Source organism: Patagioenas fasciata, chromosome 1 (genome assembly GCF_037038585.1).
Source record: "Patagioenas fasciata isolate bPatFas1 chromosome 1, bPatFas1.hap1, whole genome shotgun sequence".
NCBI lineage: Eukaryota > Metazoa > Chordata > Aves > Columbiformes > Columbidae > Patagioenas > Patagioenas fasciata.
In genome coordinates this window covers 174315600-174334067 of record NC_092520.1, presented here as the reverse complement: position 1 = coordinate 174334067, position 18468 = coordinate 174315600, and the positions used below count along the sequence as shown (strand labels likewise).

The 18468-nt window shown below is 49.1% G+C and overlaps 1 protein-coding gene across 9 annotated transcripts in view; it reads right to left on the bottom strand.

The window, feature by feature from the left end:
• The window catches only part of TCF20 (transcription factor 20), a 132616-nt gene that overhangs the window by 73200 nt on the left and 40948 nt on the right, over positions 1–18468 (bottom strand). Inside the window, exon 1 of one of the 9 annotated variants that reach the window (XM_071801252.1) lies at positions 3597–3756. The exons of the other annotated variants lie outside the window; for them this stretch is intronic. The gene's annotated coding sequence lies outside the window, so the exon portion shown is untranslated. Of the gene's footprint in view, positions 1–3596; positions 3757–18468 lie in introns of those variants that run through there. 9 annotated transcript variants of the gene reach the window in all.

The following is an 18468-nucleotide window of genomic DNA, read 5'->3' as shown; positions in this document are numbered from 1 at the left end:
TGGTACTCACATTTGTCCTGAGAGGTGATTAGGACTAAAGGCCCCCAATTTAACTTTTCTGTAAACATCCTCAGAGTAATTAGACCTAAATAAAATACTGTTGGTTCTGAAAATAAGGCAGGCACTTCTTAGGACATCACCAGTAAGCACAGAAGCAAGATCAGAAGCCTAAGTAAGCACGATTTGCGTCAACTTACCAACTCCACGAGCCTCTGCTGGTTTTAGCCAGTTTCAGAAATAGCCCAAGCCCACAGATAAGAAAAGAGGTGTCCCAACACAAACACTTTCACGAGGAGCAGCAGCATTTGTGGGGGGCTGTAGTCCTCAAGCTGGTCCCCTAAACACCTTGGCTGAACCCAGGTCTAATGAAGAGACGCTGTTCACATTGGAGAAAGCATTTCACGGGGGTGAAATTTCACATTTCCTGGGGTACCTGCCCACAACGCAGGGATCCCAGTCGGGGCCAAGCCTTTGAACAGCCAGGAGTGTGGGCTGAGAGAAAGGACCACTACTCCTCTTCGAAACCAGCAAGGCTTCAACTCTTACAGTGTGATTCATTCCACGGGCTGAAGATCAAGGTGCTGGCTTACTCCTAATATTGATGAAAAAGGTTAGTCACCCTATTTATAATCAGCTAACATTATCTCATCTGAAGAAACAGTAAGTCAGCAGCTAGCCTTAGGTGGTAAGTAGGGGGTTTCCTTAACACTTCTCTTCATTGAGACTGAAGTTAAAAAAAAAAAAAAAAAAAAAGAAGAAGAAGAAAGAAAAAAAAGCAGTGGTGGTTACAAGAAAGGGAATATCTTAACAGAAAACGGGGCGGGGGGGAACCAATTAACGCTTTCAGCTCATTCCCCTTCACCACTGCCAGGAAATTCTACTCTGACATAAGCATCGCCTGCCTAGAGCTTTTTGAGAGACCCTTGCACATCCTCACTGATTACTTCCCCTACTCAGGGAGACAGACTGTCCTTTACCCTAAATGCTTTTATCCTCTTGATGAGGTCTCTTTACCCAGCTGGATCCTGCCTCCTTCTCCCACTGCAATCTCTGAGCTTGAGAGAAGACACCTGGGGACCTTCCACTTTGCTTAGGAAAAAGATTTAATCCTTTCATATCCTAACATGGGGCTGAAGTGATGCATGACTCCCTCCTCCCCAAACACCTATGGTTACAGTCCTGGGCGACGGATGTCCCCAGCTGAAGATACATCAAAGCAAAGGGTTTTCTCCACTGTTTTCTGCTCTTTCAGGAGTCATTTAGAAGCAGGTGTAGATAAAGAACTGAGGAAAACCCCGTAGGGGACAATCCTGCCATACCCAGACAAGATGAGGAGGCTTAAAATCTCTTCCACATCTAATCCTAGCTAAATCACATCCCCCACGCACTCTGCCCTCTGTTTTGCAGGGCGAATTTTGCTGATCACCCCCCATGTCCCAGGCTCACACACAGTGTCCAGTCCCACCTGGTCACCCCCATTTCTGCCCCCCCTGGGGCCAGAGGTCCAAAGGAGGACACCCAATATGGGTCATTTGACTTAATCCTCCAAGGGGGCTGCAGGGCGATTCCAGGCTTCACTTCCCCACCAAGCACAGGCTGTGACTCAAACAAGCCAACAGGCAGCACTCAGCATAGTGATTTTTATCTTCAAAGCGCTTTACAAACTAACAAATCCTTACTTCCCCTCTGAGAGAATAAGGGAAAAAAAAAAAGAAATCCCTAAACATCACCACCTTGATGGAGCAGAGATGCAAATAACCCCAAAAGTCCTTTCATGTCAGAGCAGGGGCAGGAGAGTCCTGCTGTGCAGCTGTGCTTTGGGTTTGGATTTTTTGTAGCGTTTTTGGCTTTTACACCAAAGACCTGGACTAGAATTCTGTTTCAGATCACTACACACAGTATGGGAGGATGGAGGCTTTCAGGGCTGTGAAGCTGGGGGTCTGAGAAGCAGGCAGCAGTACATGGGTGTTTTCCAAGAATCCACTCGCCTGTTCAGACTGCAAAAGCGCTGCACAATTAATTATACATCTGTGCTACAAAAGATCGGCTCTTTAACTGCAGGGGGTGCTATTCATCAGCCTTGAAACGCGTTGGCAGAGGACAGCCAGGGTCCAGTAGTTGAAATAAAGAAATAAATAACTACAAAAGCAGGATGCGCTCTGGGTTGTTAGGAGCCAAGTGCAGCAGCGGGACTCAAGTGACCGAGGAGCAGAGAAGAGCCTGGGACCGCAGCTGGTCACGACGTGATGCTTCGCCCAGGAGCTTGGTGAACTGGAGCACCGGAGAAGCCACCGGTCATCGGGGTGAGGGGCATGGGCAGAGCAGCAGCGGCAGGGAGCCTGACACCTGCATGCACTCTTCCTTCCTCAGCCCTCCCCGTTTGAGGAGGCAACAAAACATCATGTTCCCAGCAGCCAGGGTCCAGTCTCAAGTGGCTCCACCGCAGGGGCCAATTCAGAAGGACCCCCTTTCCGTCATCCCTGTCTTTTGAAGCCCTCCCTCTCCTGAAGACGGTGTTTAGCAAATACAAATACACCACAACGTTAGGCATCCTTCCACTGTCACTCTCCACTATCCTTCCTCCTCCAGACACACGCGCTAACACAAAATGACGGCTTCTTCAACAGACTGAATGAGCAAAGCCCTCGCGCTGATCCTTAATTGTCTGCGCTTTACTCTCTCGCTCCAGTCATATTATATCACAAAACTCAAAGCAGCCCACCCACTGCCCCTGTCTTTGTCCAAAATCTCAAGTGAATGGTAAATTGGACACAGGAAAAAAAAAAAAGCTGAAGAAGAAGGGAGGGGCAAACTAACGCCCCCTTTTCCTCCCCCCCTCCTTTTTTCATTCCCCCCCCTTTTTTTTTGAGGTTGCTCTTTGCTGGTGCACCCACATTGCTATTGTGCGATTGTCAGTTAAAAAAAAAAAAAAAGAAAACAACAACAAAAAACAGAAAAGATGGAGAATAATTAAATAAATCGTATCTGCCAGCCCTTGAGAATGTGACCCTGAGGCCCTGCCCTTCTCCCTCCCGCTGTACCCCCCCGTGACGGTGAAATGGCAGGCCCCCACCCCAGCCACCCCCGTGCTCCTCTCAACCTGCAGAGCGAGAAAAAAAATAAAAACGCATCCGAGACCAAAACAAAATAAAACCCATCGTCAAGGAGAGATACAGGGTGAAGGAAGGACGGGGCGCGGGGGGACTCCCCCCCCGCACACACCTCATAACCCGTTTCTGTCGGTCTGGGAGCAGGAGCCAGACTGCAGCGAGCAGCCAACAGCTGGGGCCTTTGAAAAGGGACAAGGCGAGCGGCTCCCGGCGCTCGGCCACGCCGGGCTCCGGCCGCCCCCCCGCCGCCGCCGTCGCGCTGCCCCTCGCCGCCCGCTCACCCCCCGCAACACAGCACCCCCCCCCAACCCACCCGCGGGCACGGCGGCGTCGCGGGGGTGGGTGACACGCACGGGGCGCCGCAGACACGCGGCCGCGACCGCCGCCAACGCGCGCGGGGTGGGCGAGAGGTGGCCTCTGCAGGGCAATTCTCCACTCTCAACTTTGAGGGAGAGGGAAGGGAGAGATAAAGCCCATTTACTGTACCTTTCTGGCATCTTTCGCAGCTTTCCCCGCTGCTTCTCCCCACCCCCTTCCGATTTATCTCAGCTACTGGTTTTATAAACCGAGGGGGGGGGAAGGGGGGGAAGGGAAGAGGAGGGGGCTTTTTTTTTCTTTTTCTTTTTCTTTTTTTTTCCCCTCTCTCCTCTCCTCTCTCAGCCCCGTCTGCACCTTCTGCCCGAGCCCGCCGGTGAAGTCACAAGGCTGAGTCTCTGACATCACACAGAGCCCACAAACGCCGGATTGTGACTTCACTGCAGGGTAGAACAGGGAGGAATAGGAGAGGGGAGGGGAAAAGGCTCTTATTCAAACACATATCTGCAGTAGTAACAAAGGGAACTCGGGAAATGGCTGGCCAAGAAAATGGCTTTTTTCTCCTTTTTTCTTTTTTTTTTTTTTTTTTGTACAAAACATACTCTCTTTTCATGTTGTGGTTTTTTTTGTGTTTTGTTTGTTGAGGCTTTTTTCCCACAAATAAAGTTTGTGACCACGATGGAAATACCTTTCAGAAGTGGTCTGGGCAGGACAGACAGCAAGTGTGAGCCCAGGCGCCGTCCTCCGGCGCAGCACAGGTTCCCGCAGCCCTTTTGGGACAGACCCACCAGGGCTGGAGCAGGACAAGGGGCTGGGGTGACAACCGAGGGGCATCAGCGGCCATGGGGGAGGGTGGAGGGGGAACGGCAAAGGGGGATTGAGGGGAAAAGGCTGAAACAGGCGGATGCTCCGGGTTGCACTGGGAACGCAGGAGCTGAGAGCCGCTGGGTGAGCGGTGGAACCGAAGCTCAGGTCTGGGAGCTGTGGGCCGGGATGAGCTAACGCTCATCAGCGTGTCCTTGGGGTTTTTTTTCCCCACTTGAGGATCCAAAACCGGTTTTAAACTGTAATTGGAGTAAAAAAGATATTAAAGGCCAGGCTTAAGGTAACAGAGTTGTACGTGAGGCCTAAGCAAGGCAATAGGGTTAAAGAGTGAGATTTTTTTGCTCCCTATGGTATTTTTAGGTTTTAGGTGTCCTGGGGAGAAGCAGGGAGGCTGGGGTAGGTGAAAGAAAGGCCAGGAGGCTTTGATGTACTCCCAATACAAGGCAATGCTTAGATGTTGCTGTGGGAAGTAAAAGCTGATGGTAGAGACTTCTGTGGTCACTTTTGAAATAAACGCTATAAAAAAACAAAGGGTTATTAAGGGGCTATTGGCTTAATGCAACCTGGAAAGTTGTAATGTTTCGGGGGTTTTTGTTTATGCAGCTTGAGGACTTTTTTTAATACTAATTTCTCAAAATTTAACACAACCTCAAACATGTTGGTAAATAGGCCAAAAAAAAAAAAAAATCTGTTATTTGTGTTTAAAATGGATTTTTTTTTTCTCCTTTTGAAACAAGGCAGTTCAAGCCTGCACTGTGATAATCATGCCTGAAGGCCAGGAATTCAGAGGGATAAGCCAAGGGCACAGCCGCAGCCAAGTGAAATTAAAAAAAAAAAAGAAAAAGAAAAAAATTAACCAGTGCTAATTGCAAACATTATATATTAAAGTTATCTGAACTGCAGAGCCAAAGGGGAGACAGCTTGTGTGCCCACTCCTCCCTCCAGCCTCCATCCCTGCCCTCACTGAGACCTGCAACACATTCCACACCACCGTGCAGACCTGGAAGGGAGAAGAAAATGGCGCTGCCATCGCAGCCTGCCCTTCTCGCAACCCGCCAGTGCTCCAGGAGCGAAACCCGTACATGGGGAGAGCAGGAAACAATCCAGATCCCTGCCATGAATCGGCTGGCAGGTGCGTTCCTGGGTTGCCGCTGCCGGTCATCGGGAGCGCCCCACGAGCACCCGAGGTGCCCCGGAGGGCGAGCACCAGGGACGGCGGCACTGAGAGCCCGACAGCGGGCAGGGGCAAGAGGAGCTTGTCAGAAATTTTTGCACCCTGGCAGCTCTACACACTTCCAGCCCAAAAGCCAGGTGGCCAGAAGATACTCTTCCAGCTAGAAGCTCCTCCATGGCTGGAGCCTCCGTTCCCACACCAATGCTGAATCCCAGCGCCTTGGGGCATCGCCTCAGCCCTGGCACGGCTACAGCTCCAGGGAAGATCTCCCCTGTCGTTTTACAGGTTCTCTGTGCCAGTACAGCAATAAACCAGGCTGCAATGGAAGGAAGAGATGCTCCTTTTGCCTCCCCTTGTGAGAGGGAGAGAAAAGGTACAATTTGCAAGCAGGGAGGTCCCAATCTCATAGCCTTCAGCAAGTCTTTATCCTTGTTTGGCCACAACTTTGCTACCATTTTTATACTGAGTGAATCTCCTTTGATATTTTTAATTTATTTTTTTCCGCCCTTCTGTCTCTATGAGAGAAAGCTCCATGTTTACGCCGTTCCTTCTCCCTTGGGGATTCTCCCTGAACCTGGGGGGGGAAGCAACATGGCTGCCAGGGCGCCAGGATGCCAGCAAGGCCAGGAGGTGATGGGGAGAGCGGGAGGCCTGGGCGCTTGTTGGGAAGCGGAATAAAGAAGAGGGGAAGAGGAAGGAATCTAGTACATGTACACCGACTAGCAGGGGCTTGCTCCAACTTGGCCCACGAGGCAATTACCTGAGTTGGAGGCTGGCCAAGGCTCCAGGCCGAGTCCCTCTGCACTTGTGCAAAGTGCTGTCGGGGCTGCTGAGACCACGAATAGTCAGGGCTTCGACAGCATGTCTTATCCAAAAAGGAGAAAAAGGAAGGGGGGGAAGCAGAAAAAAAAAAAAAGAGACAGGGCAGGGACTGAATGGGCTTATTTTCACACAACTGCGATTGTTTTGTTGATGCGGAAAGGTAATTAAAAAAAGTTCTGATTTCAAACGTGCCACAGAATTCCCAGAGCCTGGAGGCTGCTGCTTAGAGGCAGATTAATCACACTGAATTCTCCATCTAGATATTGCATGCACTCCAAACTCCCACCGCTAATAGCTCTAATATTCTCCTCAGCGTGTGCATGCTGCTGGTGTTATGTTCCAGGAATATTAATTCCCCAACTCAAGCTCCTTTCGCTTGCGCATGTACCCTACAGGCTTGCTGCCGGGCACTGGGAGATTATGGAAAAGAGAAAACAGGGCTAGAGGAGAACCGGGGTGCAAAGGTACTGGCTGGAACTCCTCAAGGAAAGTCATTAATGTTCTTTGGATAAGCAAGCCGTCCAAATAAAATCTACCTGAAGGCCAAGTTCTTTAAACAAAGACAGCCAACTACACATGCACAAGATGGTTGAAATGAAAATGAGCTCCCAATGCTGGCTTTGTGTTACCCGCTCCTGCTACCCTGAGACTCGCCCAAAATTTCAGTTCTATTAATTGTGAGCTCTGAACCAAGGGGTTTTCTTTGTGTCTCCTGCTGGTGTCTTCCCCCAGCCCTGTTTACCCCCAAGCAAGGAAGCACGCATCTATCTCTTGCTGCCCTGTGTTAGCAACAGTGAAAACGTAGCCGGTTGTAGCACAAACACCCAAAAAGCAGGTAGCACTTTAAACAGTGAGCCCTTTCTACCCCAAGCAAAACTGACAGGCCAGTAGGTTCATGGTCCAGCTCAAGGTCTTGCTGCGCGTCAAGGACCAGAAGGTACATCTCTGGGATTCTTGTTCCACACAGAAAGGGGAGGAGGAAGGCAGGAGAGAAACATGCAATTTTTCTTTGAATTCAAATAACTGCCATTCCTAGTAAGTATTTCAGCGAGTGTGTGATCTATATATATGGCCAAAAGGCCAGCTGCTAGGCTTTAAAACAAATACACACTTGAAAAGTACCATTTAAGATGCCTGTGATGTAATTTTCAAAGCTGCTAAATGCCCAAAGCTCCCAGTGCTCTTCAGTGAAGACTGCAAGCAGTCACCAGGTTAAAACACAGGGCTCAGTTCCCCAAAACCAGCCGCACCAGGACTTGGGAAACCACCACCCAGAAGACATCTCAAAACGGATGGCACTGATCGTGCTTCCATTTGGTAGGATTACTTGCATGACAAGAAGCTGTCGTCGGTATGATTTTCTTTGTCAAGCAGTCAAAATATGTATCTCCGTGTAATATAAATCAGCATGCCTATGTCAGCACTAGAAAATAAAAGGGAGTTTGTCCCTTTTGTTGCAGGCATTTCTGATAAATGCACCAGCACGGTACCCGAGCCATAGGTTAATTTGGATGTATAGACCATCCCATCAGCTGTTTCCACAGCTCAGAACATCTTGCCTAGTTTCTGGACTAAAACCTGCAACACCATGGGTGTACAGGCACAGGTGGTGGCCCTCTCCACAATCACAACAGGTCGAAGAGAAGAGACAACATTTTTATAGCTAAACACTTTACAGGGGATTGGTGGTGGTGGTGGTGAGAGGGAGGCACATGACAACAGTGACATTCTTCTGAGCTTCCTCTGTTTGCTACAGATCATGCAGGTCTATAATCACACGTGTGCCTTGAACTCTCAGCCAGTTCCTTAAACTTGGCTCTTGCTGCAGGAGGGAGGAGGACAGGACCCCAACACAGGCTGCATAAGGCCCTTGGGGCTCCACTCTGCTGTAGTAGAGGGAAGAGACATAGTCTCCCTTCGCTGTGACAAACCCAGGCATTGCTCTGTATAGCTTAGGTGCAAATCTGTGATCCTCTTTCTCTCTTTGTACACAAAGAATGAAGCTGATAGCGAAGCTGACATCTAAATCCTCACTATTGCACGTTTGAGATAACCCCGGTGGTTTTTTGTTTTTCAAACTCAGACATGTGAGAAGGGAGAAAGACAGAAGGATTTCAACCCTTGCCAAACCCTGTTGCCAGCCCCCTGAGTTACAGATCTGTGAACTCTTACACGGGATGAGGGCTCTTTGCTTTTATCTCCCCGTGCAGCGCATGTCCTCAGCCCTTTGCAAACAGATGTTTTGCCCTCTGAAAAGGGAAAAGAGGAGAGAAAAAAAAAAAAAGAGGAGACAGAGCACAAGCACAGGGGGGAGAGAGAGAGCACGAGCAAGACTGCTGTCTGCAGATGTCAATCAGGACTTCAGTCTAGGTCTAACCTGCCAGTCCTGCAAAAGGAGGATACATGAATTTTCTAGTTGGATAGTCAGTATCATCAAACAAGAAAATTGTGAGGTTTAGATTGTAATGCAATCTCACGTTCAGTAAAAAGACCTTGCTACATGGAGATGATGTGGGACTGAGGAGCCTATTCCTAGCACCTTAAAAATTAAAATTTCGCTACAAATATCCTAAAGAAATGGTCAAAAATAGTACAGCATTTCACACTGCTTTTGCAGAACACGGTAATATTGGCAAGGGGGAAGTGATTGTAGGTAGAATACTGTCAGGTTTGGGGAAAGCTTTCTCTGCATTTTTAAAAATTATATGAAGGCAAATATTCTTGGGAATGAAAAGTCTAATGATTACATGTCTATAGAGAGTGTCATCTCAATCTTGGCGTTTAGCAGAAATCAACTCCCCCACGCCAACACCCTCCCCTCCAGCCACCCACCCTGATATTCTTCTTCACCACTTCCCACCCATTAACCCAGTACCTGCAGTGCAGTGTTCAAGTGGGACTGGCGGAGCTGCTGCCGCTGTCATCTCCTCGGAGCTGGCAGTCACCTGCCAATCTCGCCCCCACTTCCTCCTCCCTCCTGCTCCCCCCCACCCCTCGTCAGTGCCGCTTTCCCTGGGGATAGATCACTCTCCCCCCCCCACCAGCAGCCTGACAAATAACTACTGTTAACTCGATAATATACCCCTCCAAGGTTTTTTTTAATTACCAGCCACGCGCAGGGTGCGAGACTCGCACGTACAGAGAGAAACGGGCCAGAGAGGGAGGTTAGCAACAGGGGGTTGGAGAGTTTGGGCTGGTGGGCTCCTTGTCCCCCATCCACACGGAGCAGCATCCATGCACAGGGAACCCGCACAGCCCCGTGGGAGGGATGCTGCCGCCCCAGCAGCAGGTGTGGGGTGGGTAACGTGCTGCTGAATTTGGAGAGGGAGGGTGGATTTGATCCTGGCAGGGCTGATGCGGGAAACTGCTCCTGCAGGACAAGGGGAGGCCCTGCTACACCATCCAGGGCAGCGTTTGTTTATATGGCATTTTAAATGGGAACCAGAAAAAAACAGGGGGAGGGGAGAGAGGGGAAGAAAAAAAAATCAGGTGCATTTCTGTTTGTACATCTTTACCAAATACATCTATCTTTTCACATGTGAAAAGGCCTTTTTTTTTTGTCTTTGCAAGACAATAGTCCCATTTTGCCATTTTTTGCTAAAAATTCACGGGTCTGTGGCCTGAGAGGCTTTTCTGAGCCTTGCATTAAATGGACATGGCTTACTGAACTTTCAAATAAGCTCTCCACCGAATATTTGTTTGTCCACATGCATTTAACACTCCCTTGATTTTTAACTGGTCTGAATACTTATTTTTTAAAATAATCAGTTAATGAAGTTTTATCAGAACAGTCATAAGCCTATTAGTGCTTGAGTTGTCCACTGAATCTCCCCTCCCCCCACCCAGAGGTTAAACAAGACCAAAAATCCTTTTGTACTTGAAATAACACACTGGGAAGAAAAGAGGCAAAGAAGGATAAAAAAGCTCAAGCCCCGTATTCAGTCCTTTTTAAATCATAAAGAGACACTGGAAAAGGGGCATAAATGCAAGGCTTTTTTTTTTTTTCTTTCCCCTCCTCTTCTTCTCCTCCTCTCCCTCTTTCGTGGGTCACCTTTACTATGAAGACATTGATGCTTCGAGATTTAATTTGCTTAAATCAAGAGAGTAAGTTCAGCACCCCAAGCAGGTATCTGCCATGCCCCAGGTGGGAGATGAAGGGGAAGGGGCATCCATCCCGGCATCCCAGCATTGGGGTGAGGACCAGATCCACTGCTGTGAGAGGGGATGGGGGGACTGCCCTGGGAAGGGGCAGGAGCTTTGGGAGGAGGACAACTTTGAGGGCACAGCACCAAATATGCCAGGCTTAGGTGGAAGGGGAGCAGACAGACGTGTTGTGCCGAGGGACAGCCCAACGGTGGCCTCTGCACCCCAGGAAGGGCCCAGGACAGCAGCTGAGGAGGAGACCACAGCACAGCAGCCCAGGAGCCCTTTGGCAGCCGCTCCTCGGCCTCGGGGGAGCATCCTGGCAGGCGAGAGAGCCCCCGCTCCCCTGAAATAAACAGCAGCCTTCCCAATGCTTCATTAAACTAACACAGCTTCCCGCCATTGCCCCGGCAACCGGCACAGGCCTCCTGTTTGCCAGCTGGGGGAATTAAAGGCAGCCTGGCAGCCAGCCCCTGGTTCCTCCAAAAGCTCCCTTAAGCTGTCAGAAATCATCCCCGGGCATGCGAAGGGACTGGACAGCCCCCAAGGTGACACCTGAGATGGGGACAGCCCTGTCTGCCCGCTTTCTGGCAAGCTGCAGTCCCCGGGGATCCCACCACTGGGGCTGGAGCGCAACACAAAGCTGGAGGGCTCATCAAAACAATCCCTGGGCTGGAAGAGGACTAAATGACCCCCGAGATGGTCCAACAGCACAAAGGCCGACGCTACTCCCCATCACGGCATCACCCCTATCCAAACAAGATCAACAGTTCACATTAATTAGCAACACACTCCTCTTGCTGCCCATCCGCCAGCTGAGTGAGCAAATTACGTGCTCTTGTCTCTGGTTTTCTTCCTTTTTCTTAAATCATGTAAGCTGTGAGGTATGACTTAGTGCGAAGCCCCTGCTCCCACCACCCCCTTGGTAGACGCCAAAGAGGTGACAGAGGACAAGCTGCCCCATCCTTGGAGAAAGCCGTCTCAGGAAGAGCTCCGAATGAAAACATCGCAAATGAAAACAGTCCCTCTGTTCAAAACCAGTAGACGGTCCTTTCAGGCACGGCATAGACATCCCTCCACACCGCCTCAGCAGAGGAGCTCGTTACCCTGCCCAAATCCCAAAAATTAGATCCGCTGGGCTGGCACAGGTGCAATGTGCCAGCTGCTTCCAGGACCTTCCTCCCGCCACCACCCCAGGACACCGACAAAGGGGGCTCACCAAATTGGTGAGGAGAGGAAAACACCTCGCTCCACAACGGTGATGAATAAAGCAGCACTATTCACTGGCTTGGGCATCCACATCTGTTTTGTCCTGTTTTCCATGACTACTGGCTGCAAGCAGAGGTCTCACAGGGAGGAGCATTAAGTATTTATTCCAGCTCTCAGTTTTGTCAGCTTCTGATGCCACCAACGTGTTTTGATTCCGCTTGGAAAACTGCATTGCTTTTCTTTTTTTTTTTTTAAATAATCTGGGGATCCCAAAACAACCCCGCAAAGCAACAAACTTAACTCTGTCCGGAGAAACCCACCCCAGTCCCACCTCTGAACAATCCGTATGCCCTACTCCTCTCTTATTTTGTGGCAATACTTAGCTTGTCAAATACCTACTTAGTTACGTTTACCAGAATTGGGAGGTTGGGGGGGAGGAAGAGGAAAATAAAGAAGTGAGTACATTCCAGATTCTGGCCACTACACTGCATTGCATGAGGAAGTGGCACTGTGAAGCTGTTTATAAGCATTAAATAAGACTCTCTAGCAATCTTGTAGGGACAAACGTTAAGGCAGCACATCAAAGCAACCTTACAAAAATTAGCCCAGAGATCCCACCTCAGTGACAGAAGACAGCACTGTAGTTAAGGGTGTCTTAGCAAATCTTGAGCAGAGGGAAATAAGGAGCAAGAAAATATAATCAAACACCTTCCTTCAGTCCAAAACTCCCAAAAAGAACTGTGACAGGGGAGTGTCTGATGATAAGGGGAAAACACATGAACACTTTGACATCATCCACCCTAAATTATAGTGACAGTGGGAAGAATATTGCCTTAGCTTTGGTGGAGATGAAGAGAAAAGGGGATGCCTTCAGCTACTTGCAGGAGAAATTGTGAGGGTTAACTGAAAGGGGAAATTGCAAGGGGAAGATGTGCATGCAGATCCCCACAGGTAATGGCCATTGGACTGCCAAGCCTGGTTAAAAGTTGCAGGCCTGCTAGTGGTCCTGGTTTTACCATGGGACTCCTACTCTATAGGTTTCTGATATTCTCATTTTACGGTTCTCTTCTAGTGCAAGACTATGACCTCTCAAAAAATCACACATACAAGAATAAAAAAAAAAAAGGCAGGTTTCTAGTTCTTAAGCTTTTCTCCAAAGCAATTCAAAGTTGAATCCTGGAAACTTAAAACCAAACTCCTTCCCCAAAACAGAAACCAATTTATGTTTAAATCTCTCTTTTTTTCCCAGGTAGTGACAGGGTGTGGAGGAGCAGAGGCTGACAAGTCCTGAGGCAAAGGGACACCTGCACCAATCTGGGCTGCTCTGTGCCCTGTCCCCACCTCTCCAACTCGGAAGCACTCGCAGCCTGCTGTTGCCAAACCCACTTTTATTTTTTACATGTTCCTCGCTAATTAAACCTTCAGTCAGGTCTGCCTCTCCTCCCACCTGGACTAGCTCAACTCCCTGCTTTCACATTTTTTTCATTCTTCCCCAGACAGTGGAGATTTAAGTTTCTTGTGTCTCAGATCTCCCAGCGGATGGGGTGGGTACAAAGCCGTCTCTTGGCTCAGGCGAAACACAGACCCCCCCGCTTCGGCCTGCCCTCCTCCGGGGCTGGATTTCACAGCAGAAGAGATTGCTGCCAGCAAGCCCAAGGCGTGCAGGGGTAAGGGAGGTGCTGGTCTCCATGTGCGCACCGCGTCCTCCTTCCTCACTGCTGCCATACATGATTAATCATCCCTGAGACACGCCTGCTGCTTCCCTCTGGCTCTCCAACAACCACAACAGCGACGGCGGCAGCAGTGAAGAGCAGAGAGACCTCCTCAGGTTCCCGGCCCCGGCCCAGCGAGCATCTCCCCGCGGGGACCTCTGGTCCTCGCACACATCTCTCTGGCACCCGCCGCTCTGCCTCACGGCCTCGCAATTAATCGCTCCCATCCCCCATTTTCAAACTCGGCTCGTCTCCCACCCCTCCCCCTCCCCCACCCCCCCGTCCATCTGTGTCTAATTGCATTTCATCTGTAGTCATTCTCTGGAAAACTCACCGGGAAGGTGTCCAGGAGACAAGCACAAGCTCCAACACGCGCTTGACACGGGGAGCCAGGGGGAGGCCGGCTGCTCTGCCGGGGTGGCTGGGGGCCCACGGGAGCTGGTCCTCCCTGCAGCCCACCCCGCTGCTCCCAGCCCCGGCAGGACGGGCTGCCTGCGGGCGGGCAGGGGCTGGCAGCGGAGGAGAGGCGGCAGGCAGCCAGGAAGGGCTGCCGAGAGCCGGCGGGCAGAGGTGAGGCTGCTCAGATGCCAGCCCGGGCTCCCCGGCGGGAAGCATTTGCTCCCCTCCGGCCTCTGCCCAGCACCAGCAGCCCGCGCCTGGGGAGAGCCATGGTCCGACCTGCAGCCCGCGGCAGCCGGGGGCTCCCCTTGCTTCTGCTCTCCTTCCCCATACACTTGTGTTACCGGTGTTCCTGCCTTGTCCAGGGCACACTTAAGCCAGCCGTGTCCCAGCTGTGCCTGGCACGGGGCACGCAGCCCTGCTGGCCTCACAGCCCCTCACTCCCACCCCATCACCTCACCGCTGCTCCGATCCCACGCGCCCTCCTGCAAAATCCAAATGTTATCAGAGGGCTTCTTCGCCCTGGGAAGGAGGCAATGAGCCAGGCTCCGAATGGACAGCATGCCACAGCCTCTGTTACTCAACACCACTGGAGCAAGCAGCTCAGTCCTTAATTGCAGAAAAAAAATGCCCCCACAAAATAGCCCAGAACAGCTGGGGAGTTAAACTCACACCCCAAGCTTACAGCATGCTAACTTGCCCACATAAACAAGCTTAAGTGCATAGTGTTTCTACGCCACAAGCAAGGTTTCCTCCTGGAGAGGCGGGCCCCAAACATGGGCTATTTAAGGTTTTAGACCTCGGGTAGCTCTGCAACCCAGAGGGCTGAGCACAGTCCACAGGTTCATTTTGTGTAGGCTGGAGCCACCTGACTTGACACATCACTGCTGGATTTCTGAAAGTTTGGGCTAATGTGTGGCTGCCCAAAAGCCCAGCTTGGCTCTCAACAAGGGAAAGGTTCTCCACCTTTGCTGCAAAGAGTCTGTCTTCCAGCTGTGGGAGGGTAGGGACTGAACTACTAACCCACATACCACCACCTTAAGCCTTGTCCATTTACTACCAAAATTTTAAATATAAGAATTCACAGCTCTGCTCAGGGTGATATATTTACTTTAGTAGGCCAGAAACTTAGACGCTAACAAATCTTTTTCAGTTTCTTTCCTCCCACCAGCCAGCAGCTCTGCAGGCAGATTTGCTTGTACTCAGGCTAGGGGTGAGAAGAGTGATTACAACCAGTGAAGCCCCAGGCTTTTCCTTTCACTTGCCTTCCATTGACATCATCTGCCCACCAAAATTAGGCCAAGAGATGCAAACACAGAAGTAAGCAACCGAGTTAGCATGGCTAACGAGTTACCATTTGCCGGCTGAGTCGCAGTAACACAGAACCAACCAACCTCCTGATGGTTTAAGCAAACATTTTGCTTCTCATTGCAATGAAGAAGGATCACAAAGAGAGTCAACTACTACAGCCCAGATGACAACTTACAATCTGATTGTGGTAAATCAACTTGCTGGCAATCGTCTGTTCATACATTTTGCTCTGCCAATATCAGATTGAGTCAAACCTTTTGGTTCCACCAAATGCCACAAGCCAAACGCATTTCTGCAGCACAATTCCAATGCTGTTCGTGGTGAAGATGCAAATGACTACTACATTTTTATCTTTTTAAGTCCCTTCTCAAGACAATTATTCTAATGTGCCACATCGAAGTTGTTCATATCCAGAAGCAGATTCAACACAAATATATGTAAATATACCTTTAAATAAGCACAAAATCATCTTACCTTCTCCCTCATTCTTCCTGGGTACTGGACATTGAATCTCAGAAGTCTGGGTTCACTTCCCAGTTTTGATGCAGACCTTCTGCACCATCATGAACCACAGGGCACAAATCCTTGTGAAGGTATAAAATGGGGAAGCTACTAGTTTTGACACAAAGCAAGGTAAAATACATGCATCACCGCTTGTAAAAAGCTCTATACAAAAGACACAGGTTGTATAAATAACTAAATATATATATATTCCACAGATTTAGCACTGTCCCAGAACCTTTGTAAGGTAACTCTATAAAGAAGGGTATTTTCCTGATACTTACCCATTTAATGAAAATGAGTACCTGTGAGAGAACAGACAGCACTCCATCTGCAGATGAATTTTATCTGCTTTCAATGCTAGTTCCGAGCCAGCACATGCTGGGAGTAAACAAAATCCCTTACGAGACAACAATTTGTGACAAATGAGAGCAACACATGCACTAAGGACCACTGAACCAGTCTCCATACGCACCAAGATCACAGAAACTACCGTCGCCCTTCCGAACTCTCGCAGAGGTCGGGAATTGGGTGAGACACAGAAATTTACCCGTCCTCATGCTGCCAGCAGCACTCTGCTCCGTGTCAACACACGTCCTCCATGCTGGCAGAGGAAGTTTTTACTGGCATTGTCTAAACTATATCATTACAGTGCAAGGACTGTCAACCCTGTGTCTTTCATCAGCACAGAGTTCTCCTTATCAGAGAAGAGATGCACAAGAGAGAGAGAATTACGTACACACGAGCAGTGTTTCTCCGATGCTCAGCATAAAAATCTAATCAAAATTGTACCAGAATGGTGATGTGAAAAGCACCCTGCCAAGTCAGTAATAAATATAAAATTCATATCTTACATTTCCACAATATATCACCTCTCATCCTGCAGTACTTTACGCATTGTTGGGACTCAGATGAATCCCCAAATCAGAACAGATTTGTCCTGGAATCTAACATTTTTGTTGGCTTCACATTCATTCAAATTACACCCTTAAGCGAGAGAAGGATAACAGGCACTTAAAATGGCCCCTCGAACACGGCGGCAGCCATTTTAAATGGGGCCCAACTCCTTCCAGCCGCCAGACTCGTTCTCTGAAGTTTGTCCCCCACCCACCCACTGTGAGCCCCACACTCAGTCCTGTTCCCCCTCCCACCCGCCCTGTGGCGGAGGAAAAGACAAAGTGGTATTTTTAGGATGAATAAACAGCTGGGCCACCCCAGTAGGTGCCATTGATGCTAGCCCACCTCCAAACGCAAAGCATCTAACTCTGGAGATCGCAGCCACCAAGACCTGAGCAAACCCCGGCACAGAAGACAATAAACCCCTATCTTCTCGGCTTCCACCCTTCCCAAGCCACACCAGGTAATGCTCTCTGCAGGCATGATAACACAGCACCTGCAGAGAACAAGAACTACATCTTGCACAGCCAACACTAGTAACAGCTTCTCCTTGCTGTGAAGACCCCGTGAATTGGGAGAAAAGTGGAAGGGACAAGGAGTGAAAAGTCATAGTCCACCTCCATGTGGCTCATTATCTTAAATCGCATCACCGAAATCCTTCCTGCCAGATGCACTTGCCAACAACTCTGGTGGGAACATTCAGCAGTGCCATTCTTTCTCATCCTTATCAATATGCCCATATGACAAAACTGTGTCCATTTTTGGCCCAAATATTTCATGTTCTGAAAGACAGATGCATAAAAAATAGGAGGTGTTAAAAAACCCTGAGGAACACTACAAGTGTTAATAGCAGTAGGTACCTTAAGACAGAACTGCTAATTCTAGGCCTTCATGCATCGTACCATAGCTGATCACTGCAGGTCTAAAGAGGAAAAGCATCCTCTAAAAGCTCAGCTAAAGCTAAGGTGTCTAAACAAAGACCACGTTTTCACAACTACTAAGGAGCAGTAGGTGTTAAGTTCTTCAAAATTCTGACATTGCCTCTAACAAGCCCCAGATGATCTCAGAATCCTCTGCTGCATCACTAGTGGTAGCATAGCTTACTAGCAGCAGAGAGAAGTGCATGGCAAGGTTTACCTTTAGTCAGTAAGGTTTTGGAGATCTTAATCTTTTTCACATTCATATCTATTCACTTCTTGGTGGCACTGACTACAAGCCAAGTATTTGAGGAAGAAAAAACCGCTTGGAAGTCACAACAATATGAATGATTTAAAGTAGTCCAGCCAAAGATGGAAAAAAGAGCTACTAATACTTGGAGATGCTTCCAAAAGGAGGTACATGATAAAGGTAGGAGTCTTCTGTAGTTCCAAGTACATTCATCTGCATCTACACTGGCAAAATCAGGACAGTTATTTCACACGCAGCTGCAGCACTGTCAAGAATCAACTCCTGATCTTAAAAACAAAACACAATGTCATTTAGCTTTACTACAAGACAATAAACTATGCATTATTTGTTTTCATTTTCCTAGTATAAATAAGGCCCTAGAACAGCATCACCCAGACTGTGGTCCACAGGTCACTGCTGGCCTGTGAAGCAGAACAGGTGGTCCAAGCAACATGCTATCTGCAAAAAACACTCAGTGAGCCACAGCACCTAATAAAACCTCCCATCCATTGCCCTCTGTCACTTTTCTCATAAACACTGAATGTTTTTATGCCTATATGACAGATAAGCTTTTACATCTAAACGTAAAACATTGTCCAGCGAGCGTCTATTTTGACCAAAGGGAACAGGCAATATGAGACACATCCTGAGAGAGCCAGCCAGCACAGCTGGAACATCAGCATTTTCTATTCACAGTCACTGCAATGATGCAGGCAGAGGAGCTGTAGGATACATTGGTCTCCTGGAGAAGACACTTGTAACAGAGCTACTTCTGTGTACAGGTGGGCACTGCTGCAAGCAAACAGCTGCCTTTGCTGCACAGTTATTATGTGCAGTCTCTAAAGCTGATGAGCTTCGAGTTGTTTTGGTTGTAACCATACCT